Source organism: Patiria miniata, unplaced genomic scaffold (assembly GCF_015706575.1).
Source record: "Patiria miniata isolate m_02_andy unplaced genomic scaffold, ASM1570657v1 HiC_scaffold_3, whole genome shotgun sequence".
In the NCBI taxonomy this organism is placed as follows: domain Eukaryota; kingdom Metazoa; phylum Echinodermata; class Asteroidea; order Valvatida; family Asterinidae; genus Patiria; species Patiria miniata.
Genome location: NW_024037069.1, coordinates 30,429,448 through 30,441,300, shown reverse-complemented (window position 1 = coordinate 30,441,300; position 11,853 = coordinate 30,429,448).

Sequence of the window (11,853 nt, the reverse complement as noted above, 5' to 3'; positions counted from 1 at the left end):
CAGATAACCCCTTTATGCATCTTTAATCTTGTCTATCTTTAATGTTCAGTATCCAATCACGCACGATTTTTCCAATCACTACAGCAATGCATCCCACCAATTAATTTCACGTAGTATAGTTTTGCGCCTAGGGTCGGTTGAAAGCAATAATAATCTTTCGCTCGTACCCCCGCCCTGCAAACAGGACACTGGGAAGGCCTGACGAATTAACGCTCTCATTGGATATATTTTGCGTGACCTGTGACCTGCAAGTCATCACGACCACGACCCTGCAAGGTTTGAAACTGAGTCATTCATCACTCTTTTATTCCCATTCATTTTATGCGGCGCCCTTTTTTGGTTGTAAAAGCATAATAATGTAGGACAATCTGTAAAACTTGTCTGTTTTGTAAATTTTCAACTCCCGTCAGTTGCTAAGGCTCCGTTTCGAGTTCACGAAGGGTCGACGAAATGCATATGATTCGACGCTCAAAATTTTGTCCACATGGTCCGCAATGAAAAGAAATCACATCCGGTATGGTGTGTATGCATTTCTATGGCAAACTTTTCGGATAGTATTTGCGCGCATTGGCTAACCGCGGTCTACAGCTGCAGCCAGATGCTTTATACATAGGTCATGATAAATTACCCAGAATGTTATCCCCACTTCCTTCACAAGATTCTGTGAAGCTTATCTGCCCTTCCCAGCGCCTCATTTGCAGGGCCGGGGTACGAGCGAATAATAATCTGAACTTTAGACATTGCAGTTGCGCCTGCGCCCCTAGAGATATAGCAAAATAAAATGAGACCAACTGTGCGTATTGTCTTCTGGCGAACCCACGGTTAATAATAATGTGAGCAGATTCGCTGACTCATGATTATACAAGACAACCGCATCTTGACCTCTAGATTTTAACCAATCCGCGAGCGCTTTCACTATCGAGGTCTTCGGTTATTTACCCGTTGTCGTCGCGTCATATTATGCATCACAGACATGAAAACCTAGACACAGCAACAAAGGCTGTGGCGATGCGCTCAGTATTGTATTACGCGGTACGCTGTTGTATTGCAAAACACCAGGCCTGCAAAACACTGCGTTCGAAAATTCAGTCCTGATTTGGGGATGAAATGAGTATGAAGTCGCGATATGGTAAAGTCTACTCCGATTTGTTGATGCGCGAGATAGTATAAATACATCTGCATGCTTTGATATCAGACGTTAGTCAGGAGTCCGACTCACTGGATAACGGCTGATACTCAGACTACCTAAATAAGAGTCGGTTAATAGAAACAAGAATCAAAGAAATGCAGCGGTTCCTCTTTTTAATCCTAACATGAAACACATGCAGTTAACAAGAGCTGTTTCGGCGAACTACGTTACCACAACAGCAAATTCTGAGCGGACTACGTTTCGTAAGTTGCACTCCCAAAACAAACTGCGCGAAGGCTTGACCGTTAAACTTGAATAGCGCCCTCAATTAACTAAAAGTAATTACGCAGCCCGATCGTCATTGCACACTGTACAATTATTATGTAATCATTTACCATTCTTTCTAATCACAACAGCCTAGAATCCCTTTATCTATCTTTAATTTCAATATTTACACACGTAATTAACAGGAGCTGTTTCGGCGAACTACGTCGCCGAAACAGCTACTTATGCGCGAACTAATTTTCGTACGTTTAACCCCTAAAGCAAACCTGCGTAGGCTTGACCGTTAAACTTAAATAGTGCCCTCAATTGACTGAAAGAGTATCACCACATATAATCGTCATTGAACAAGGTCTCAGTTATAGATTTCTTTCCAATCGCAACAGTTCAACGAATTCGAACACGCCTTCACAATATCGGCCGTTACGCTTTTGACAGCGCACTCTGTTACGTAATTTTTTAGCGCGTTCATTGTTACGCCGAATTGCCTATTCAACTGCACTCTCGATGGAGGAACCACCCCTCTCTCAATCTTTACTTCTTTGTTTCTTTTCTCGCTATCAACAATTCGTTTCACGTCGCCCCGCCGCTCAGTACCGGTACTGGTCTGGCGCCCATGTACATGTAAATACAAGGCTAAATCCAGAACATACCAGTTATTTAAAAAAAAAAAAATGTTCCCCGAAAAAGTGGTCCAAAAATTTTCCGCCCGTGGACTCTTCATGCCGTTGCATATGGCGGCGCAATTATAATGTTGTAAGCAATGGCTGCCTTTTTTGCGACGTCACACTTACAAAAAAAAGGAATGGTGATTTCTTTTTTGAGGGGGGGGGCATGGCCCCCGTTGGCCACCGTTTCCCCCCCCCCCCCCCCCCATCCGCCGTTGTGTGTCCCTAGTTTTCACTGTGGTAGCTTGGTCGACAGAGCCAAGGTTTCAACCGATTTTTTTTTCTCAGTGAGTGAAATTCCAGCAAGTTCCAAATGCATGTATTCCACTTTATAAATCTTGAGTTTATCAACTACCTATTACACAAAGCTGCGAAAAAAATGGGGGAACTTTTGTTTCAGGAAATAAAAAAAGGTCATCATATCCATGTTTTGGTACATGTAAAAATAAAAGTAAGTCATTGTATGCTGTTGCGGAAGATATGAACCTATGAAGATAATAATGAAAACTATAGTTTCATTATATCAAGTTTATACACATTCAGCAAAAAGATTCGTAAAAATCGAACTTCTTCAGAATCAGTGAGAGTACAACTCGGTTCCCTCGCAGTTTAAAGAAAAAGAAGCAGTAAATGACGGATGGAGACGAATAGCTTGCCGCGTAGAGTGATGTATATCGAAATTCCGAGAAACAAAATAATTGGTTGAAAAGTATAATTGGGTATTGGAAATAGACCGATACATTGCGAAAAAATACGGCGAATGTACCGTATTCAAATGCATCATTTCAGCAACAGTGCGTGTCCATGAAACAGGTTCGTTTTACAAGTCATTTAAATCGTTTGCGCTAACAATCCTCCAAGTGTTTCCAACTATAATTAAGATTCAGTGTTTCGGAAACTATATAATATAGCGGCCCAGTGGTTAGGGTCATCGTCCACAGACCGCGGGGTCCGGGGTTCGAAACGGACCGCGGTGCATTTTTTGGTTTTCAATACACGCGCTCAGTCATTTACTTTAAGAGTCTTAATTTCCCGTCGCCAAATACCAACCGACCTTAGCTCAATCAGTTAAGTCACCGGCTGGGACTGTCTGCGAAGTCCAGGTTATGCATCTACTCATAGGTACGGGGCTCTTTTGCTGTCTCGGCAGCAAGGCATAGGGTGTCGCCTCGTTTCCTCCCTTAACGGTGCTTGGCCCTCCGGGGTTACATGGATGGATAGGGAAGGAGGTGTGGTGGGCCGGGGAATCCGAGACCCAGGAAGAGCCCTATATGGGAGCCGGTAACCAATCGCGGCCCCTGAATGCTTGGTCAACGCCACATAACTTTTTGTTTTTCTTTATCCCATTATTTTTTTTCATTGTCGAGACTTTATAAGGTACAGTAAAAACGAAAAGGTTTTCTTCAAAAATAAATTCGCCCTTAACATTTTTCCAGCCGGGCTACTGAAACAGACTCTTAATTTTAACAAGCCCGGTTTTTTTCTTTCAGTGTCTCATAAACAAGAATGTACATACATGTGAAACATATTCTTGAGGCAATCTTGTCAGTGTTTTAAATAAACATAGTTATTTTTTTTTACCCTAACAAAATAATAAAATTAGACACAAATTCATACAGGTTTGCCTTCTGAATTGAATGATTTATTTCTTGATTTATTTCTTCTGGTCCTTCCATCTTTGCTATAGCCCAATAATTTTTCACTCGCCAACCGGGCTACTTGGTCTTGCGGGCCCCCGCTAAAGTCGAACCCTGAACATATGAAAAAGCTTATGAAAATATGGAAAAATCTACATTTTAGTGTAAACAGAATATCCAAGCACAATTATCATCTACTGGGTTGATGGGAAGCAAATATTGATATAAAGTGTCTTGCCCAAGGACAAATACACTTCAATATAGCAAGGCTGCTTGTCGGGACCGCACAATGACTCAACTGCATCCAATTCACTCCACGTGGGGTCTTGCTGGTTGCCTATTTGAAACCTCTGCTGCACTCCAGCAAGATTAAGACCCAAAGTGAAGGCCGGAAGAAATCTTGACAAAAATAAAGGCATTTCTACAACTTTGCGGAAAAGCCAACTATACTATAGGCGAATTAGGCAAAGGGTTGCCTAACGCGGAGGACTAAATTGACACATTTACTCCGTAAATACAAAACAATTTGACGCAGACATAATTATCGTAAAGCGATTGATGCTCTTGACTACGTTACCAAAACAGCAAATTATGCGCGAATTACTTTTCGCACATTTAACACCAAAAACAAACTGCGCTTAGGCTTGACCGTTAAACTTGAGTAGCGCCCTCAATCAACTCGAAGTAATCACTGTACAGATATTATGTAATCAAATACAATTCCTCTGATCACAACTGCAAATAACCCCTTAATCTATCTTTAATTTCAATATGAACACGCGTAATAAACAGGAGCTGTTTCGGCAAACTACGTCGCAAAAATTATACGCGAACTACTTTTCGTACGTTTAACCCCCAAACTAAACCTGCGTAGGCTTGACCGTTAAACTTAAATAGTGCCCTCAATTGACTGCGAGTATCCTACAAATAATCGTCATTGAACAATGTACTCGAATTCCTTCCAATCACCACAGTACCAAGGAATTCGAACACGCCTTACTTTCTCTTCCAATATCGGGCGTTACACTATTGACGGCACACTCTGTTACGTAATTTTTAGCGCATTCATTGTTACGCCGAATTGCCTATTCAGCTTCACTCTCGATGCAGAAACCACCCCTCTCTCAAACTATTCTTCTGTTGTTTCACTTCTTGCAATCAACAATTCGTTGCATGTCGCGCGACCGTTCAGTCCGGTACTGGTCTCGCGCCCACGTAGGCCAAATCCAGGACACAGTGGCTTTTTACGGTGGGCCAAACCTTTTTCCCCCGAGAAGCCCCAAATTTGATATGAAAAAGCATGGGGGGCAGTCTTCATGTCATTGGTGCATGGTGGCACAATTTTAATGCTGTACGCAGATGGCTGCCTTTTTAGCGACGTCACTTTAAAAAAAAAAAGGGGGAGGGGGTTGGTGATTTCTTTTTGGGGGACATGGCCCCATTGCGCGCCCCCCGGATCCGCCGATGCGATGTAAAAAATGTTTGGTGGAACACTTTAACACTTGGCAATACATTTTTTACCCAACATTGCTTGCAAACGACCTCATTTGTGTAAAAATTGTCCAACTATCGGGATCAATTTGCCCAGGAGTTTAACCTGGTGAAATTTTTACCAACGTTGGTCTACATATCAACCAATTTTCCCAACGTTTTTACATAATGATTGTCCCTATTCACCTGTGGCATCTTGACTGAGCCAATTTGGTTATAATCGAGTCTTTTTCTTTACTAAGTAAAATTCCAGCAAGTTCCAAATGCATGTAGGCCTATTCCACTTTATAAATCTTGAGTTTTTCAACTCGCTATAATTATGCGATCGAAGTCATTGATTCGTGTTTCACACAAAGCTGCGATAAACTGGGGAATTTGTGTTTCAGGAAATAAAAAGGTCATCATTTTGGTATCAAAAAGAATTCGCAAGCTCTTGCGGAAGATTTGAACCTATCACATCCCTGCCCAGTTTATGAACAGTAGGTTGTTGGATAATTTAGAAGGGGCTTTTGCAAAAGTGTACTTGCTTGGGCGTTTCTTTTTTAGTTTCAATACCGTATCTCGCTTCCAATGCAACAGACCCGAATACGGTCTAGACATGGAGCTAAGTAAATGCAGGTTGATCGGGTAAAGTGGTGTGTGCCCTATTCGCTCTTTGCATCGCGATGTTAGAACAAAAGCGGAGAAGCCTGAACTGGCGACATCGCGTTCACAAAACAAGTTACGTAACGTCGGGAGAGCACACTGTGCGTTGCACCCAAAAGTAAGAGGAAGTATTAATAGGTTAACGTTTCCACGGCATACCATTTTACACGCATTTGTGGTTTGATCCTTCGGAAACAACGCTTCCAGTCTCTCGCGCGAGACCGAAAACTCTCCGTTCGTGTAATCTATTCCAACAGGGTTTTGGGACGACGCGCTGAACGGTGATCCGGCCCGCCGCCCGTCGCCCGCCGGTGCGGCTTTTGGGTTGTTTTTTTTTGACAGACACTTTGAAGACCTTTTCGTATTCCGCAGACAATCCCCGCGGGTGTGCTCGGTTCCTGGGGGGAGGGGGACAACGGCATTAAAGACGACACGTACCTCGTGCTGTTTACATACCTTTTCTATAGTTTTCGATGTGAATCTTAGTTTTAGAGAGAATATTTTCTTTTTTTCCCAAATTTTGGGCGTCTGCAACCCCGGAAAAAGGAGTTTTCATTTTGCACACAAATTAGCCTAAGGCCCAAAAAAAAAAGGCTCCGGTTTCTGGTATGGAGCTTGCCCAAAAAGTGGTGAGACGCGGCTTTTTTTTTTTTTACCTGTTTTTTTTGCCTCAAATGTCGGCTGATGACTGCAAATGGTGCCCGACTAAACTTAGTGCAAATATATGGGAGTCCAGAGAGGCAACATAAAGCTTATTCTCGATCATAACCCCATCTAAAACCACGTTAAAATTGTGCAGCAGCAGAATTCCAGTCAAACCAATGAGTTTGGCGGTTTTGAGACATCATCTTTTATTGAAAAAAAAACCTTTTTCATTTTGCCGACGCGCATGGCTACGGCGACGCGCGCGCATACCAGAAACCGGAGACTTTTTTTTTTGGCCTAATGAACCCACCCTGGGCGAGTGGCTGCCAATATGTCGACTTTTTTAAAACACGGTTCTATACGTCGTTGGACTAGGTCGATTTTCGAGGTGAAACGCATCGAGGGTCAATATTGAACCTGTTCAGCTATACTCGCTCCCCTCCCCAACAGCAAAACATTTTATTGTGATATCGCTAATTTCTAGCAGTATAAAAATTCTTCACTTTTGCTTATACGACACGATATAGGTCCATGCTACCCAACACCCTATCATGTTCGATATTATTGGATTGGAAACCAGTTCAGTTGCTCGACGGGTCTGTTGTTATGTGCGCAAATGCAACCTGAAATAAAAAGCTACTTAATTGGACCCCCACCCCCCCAAAAAAAATAATAATAATTTTTTTGGGGGATTGAGCAGTATTCCAAAGAAAAACAGTGACAAAGAAAGAATTAGAAGATAATTGGGAACGTTTCAAGAAAACAAGGAGAAAAACATTGTCCAAACACGACAAAGATGTGTCGTAAATGACGTTTTTTTTAGCAGCTCCCATCTAACGTGCAAAATAATAGCATTTAATTGGGAGCGTCAATAACACATTCTAATTGCTTTAGTTTTGTGCTGTAGTATTAACTTCATTAGATTCATACCCTACATCCGATTCAACTTTGGCTCTCATAGCAAAGCCACATGTAAACAAAGCGTGACGTCATTATGTCTTAGGTCTTTGTGGCGACATGCAGACACTGAGTTTCGATACCGTATACATGCATCTTTCTTTCCATGCAACAGGCCTACGCCGCCCAAGCACAGGTTAACCCTAAAAGGGCCGGGGGGCGGAATCCGCCCCCCCCCCTCAACATTTTCCGCGATAGCTTCTAAAAAAATTTTTTTCGCGACCCGAGCTATTATGACTTTTTAGCCTCGAGCTTTGCGCATCGTTTGATACCAAAAACATAAAAATCGGACCACGGGTTTGCACGTAGCGAAAAATTTTCCGGCGCTACGCGCCGTGAAAACTGAATTTTCGCATATACGTCGTGTACACCGAGCAGAATTGGCATTCATACATATGAATAATTAATTAGCCATAATTCCAAAACCCTTTGACCTATAGTCATGAAATTTCTTGAGCATGTTGAGGAAGAGTTGTTCTATGCATGTAGTGAGTTTCAAAAATTTTCGTCACTCGATGGCCGAGATCTTAGGGGGGGGCGGAATCCGCCCCCCCCCCCCCCCCCCGGCTGAGAGATGGTCAAAATAACCCGGCCCCTTTAGGGTTAATACAAGCTGGTATATGCCCCATTCGCTCTTGTATCACGATATTGGAACAAAAGCGGAGAAGTTGAACAGACAGGCGAAGGCTTCCCATTCACATTGCAATAACGTGTACATTTTGAACAAAAAAGTTACGTAATTTTTTTGTTACGTAATGAAGGAGTCGCACCAACCGTGCGCTACACCCGTCGTGAAACAAAGACCGTATCTTGAAAGCAATTCTTCCAAGGTGAAACCAATGATTTGATCCTCTGCAAAGAAACTGGTGAACAATCGCATTCGGAAACAAAGCTCAAGAGTCGCTCGCGCCAGACCAAATCCTCTCCTCGCATTCTTTAAAGAAACTATAGGCCTAACTAGGAATAGACGACACATCGTGACCAACATAACATGAACATAACATGCTCCATACATGCTCAAACTGAGTCCTAGCGACGTCCCTTTAAAAAAAGAATGGGTTGGGTGATTTGGGGTGGGCATGGCCCACGTGAATGTCCCTATTCACCTGTGGCATCTTGACAGAGCCACTAGTTAGTTTTAACCGATTTTTTCCGACATTGAGTAAAATTCCAGCAAGTTCCAAATGCATGTCTTCCACTTTATAAATCTTGAGTTTATTAACTCGCTATAATTATGCGATAGAAGTCATTGAATCGTGTTTTACTCACAGCTACGATAAAGTGGGGAATTTTTGTTTCAGGAAATAAAAAGGTCCTGATTAAAAAAAAGGTCAGTAATCGTAAGCTATATATGAACCTATAACATCCCTGCCCAGTTTATGAACTGTAGATTTTTCAATAATTTAGAAGGGGCTTTGAAAAAAGTGTACTTGCTCGGGCGTTTCTGTTCTAGTTTCAATACCGTATCTCGCTTCCAATGCGACAGACCCGAATACCGTCTAAATGCAGGTTGATCGGGTAAAGCGGTGTGTGCCCTATTCGCTCTTTGTATCGCGATGTTGGAACAAAAGCGGAAAAGCCTGAACTGGCGGCTTCGCAATCACAAAAAAAAGTTACGTAACGTCGGGAGAGCGCATTAAGAATAGTGCGTTGCACCCAAAAGTAAGAGAAAATATTTTGTAACTTTTCCCACGGCGAACCATTTTACATGCATTTATGGTTTGATCCTTCGGAAACAACGCTTCGAGTCGCTCGCGCGAGACCGAAACCTCTCCGTTCGTGCAGTCTATTACAACAAACCAGGGTTTGGGGACGACGCGCCGTACGGTGAACCGGCCTGTAAATGACGCTTTTTTAGCTGCTCCCATCTATAACTTGCAAAATAATAGCATTAATTGGGAGCGTAAATAACAAACTAATTGCTTTAGTTTTGTGCTGTAGTATTAATTTCATCAGATTTATGTCCTACATCCGATTCAACTTTGGCGCTCATAGCAAAGTGCACATGTAAACAAAGCGTGACGTCATTATGTCTTAGGTCTTTTGGGCGACATGCAGACACTGAGTTTCAATACCGTATACATGTATCTTTCTTTCCATGCAACAGGCCTACGCCGCCCAAGCACATGTTAATACAAGTCGGTATATGCCCCATTCGCTCTTGTATCACGATATTGGAACAAACGCGGAGAAGTTGAACAGACAGGCGAAGGCTTCCCATTCACATTGCAATAACGTATACATTTTGAACAAAAAAGTTACGTAACTTTTTGTTGTTACGTAATGAAGGGCTCATACAAACAGTGCGCTACACCCGTCGTGAAACAAAGACCGTATCTTGAAGCAACTCTTCCACGGTGAAACCATGGAGCTATTTTGGAAATTTGGGGCGAAACATAAAGGTGTTATAATTTTTCACATGATTTCCCACTTATTTTTGTTAGGGTAACTGTGCCAGTAAGTCACTTTGTGAATTTGAATCTCATCAATACTGAGGTTTGGCAACACTACTTGATGATATCTTAGGAAAAGGTATACGCGCAACTTTAGGGTATAATAGTAGCCATTTTGGATCTCTATTATGTCTTCGTAATCATCCAGTCTCTGGTGTGCTTTAGAAAACGTTATTTAAGTAAGGATATGTAAGTAGAATTCCCAAAATATACTTTTCAAAAAATCACCCAAAAAATAGAAAATATACCCAAATATGGAAACAAATATATTACACGGTATAGGTATTGACTCGACGATTTATGCAAATAAGGCACCCGCTTCTCAAAATAATTTCAGGTGTCACCCCTTCTAAATATCATTTTTGGGGCTATAAGAATCTATCTGCCAAGTTTGGTGCTTTGGACCAGTCGGTCATTATTCCTACCATGCTGCCTGACTATTTGACTCTCATCATGGCAAGCGCACATGTAAACAAAGCGTGACGTCATTATGTCTTTGGGCGACATGCAGAAACTGAGTTTCAATACCGTATACATGTACATGTATCTTTCTTTCCATGCAACAGGCCTACGCCGCCCAAGCAAAAGCCGGTATATACCCCATTCGCTCTTGTATCACATATTGGAACAAAAGCGGAGAAGTTGAACAGACATGCGAAGGCTTCCAATTCACATTGCAATAACGTATACATTTTGAACAAAAAAAGTTACGTAACTTGTTTTTGTTACGTAATGAAGGCTCATACCAACAGTGCGCTACACCCGTCGTGAAACAAAGACCGTATCTTGAAAGCAACTCTTCTACGGTGAAACCAATGCTTTGATCCTCTGCAATGAAACTGGTGAACAATCGCATTCGGAAACAAAGCTCACGAGTCGCTCGTGCCAGACCAAAACATTGAGTAAAATTCCCACATTGAGTAAAATTGCAGCAAGTTCCAAATGCATGTATTCCACTTTATAAATCTTGAGTTTATTAACTCGCTATAATTATGCGATAGAAGTAATTGAATCGTGTTTTACTCACAGTTCACAGCTGCGATAAAGTGGGGAATTTTTGTTTCAGGAAATAAAAAGGTCATGATAAAAAAAAAACATCAGTATCGTATAAGCTATATATGAACCTATCACATCCCTGCCCAGTTTATGAACTGTAGATTGTTCGATAATTTAGAAGGGGCTTTGAAAAAAGTGTACTTGCTCGGGCGTTTCTGTTCTAGTTTCAATGCCGTATCTCGCTTCCATTCCAATGCAACACACCCGAATACCGTCTAAATGTAGGTTGATCGGGTAAAGCGGTGTGTGCCCTATTCGCTCTTTGTATCGCGATGTTGGAACAAAAGCGGAGAACTTAAGCCTGAAATGGCGACTTCGCAATCACACAAAAAGTTACGTAACGTCGGGAGAGCATTAAGAATAGTGCGTTGCACCCAAAAAGTAAGAGAAAGTATTAGGTAACTTTTCCACGACGAACCATTTTACATGCATTTGTGGTTTGATCCTTCGGAAACAACGCTTCGAGTCGCTCGCGCGAGACCGAAACCTCTCCGTTCATACAGTCTATAACAAACCAGGGTTTGGGGACGACGTGCTGTACGGTGAACCGGCCTGTAAATGACGCTTTTTTAACTGCTCCTATCTATAACTTGCAAAATAATAGCATTAATTGGGAGCGTAAATAACATACTAATTGCTTTAGTTTTGTGCGTAGTATTAATTTCATCAGATTTATGTCCTACATCCGATTCAACTTTGGCGCTCATGGCAAAGTGCACATGTGAACAAAGCGTGACGTCATTATGTCTTAGGTCTTTTGGGCGACATGCAGACACTTAGTTTCAATACCGTATACATGTATCTTTCTTTCCATGCAACAGGCCTACGCCGCCCAAGCACAGGTTAAAACAAGCCGGTATATTCCCCATTCGCTCTTGTATCACGATATT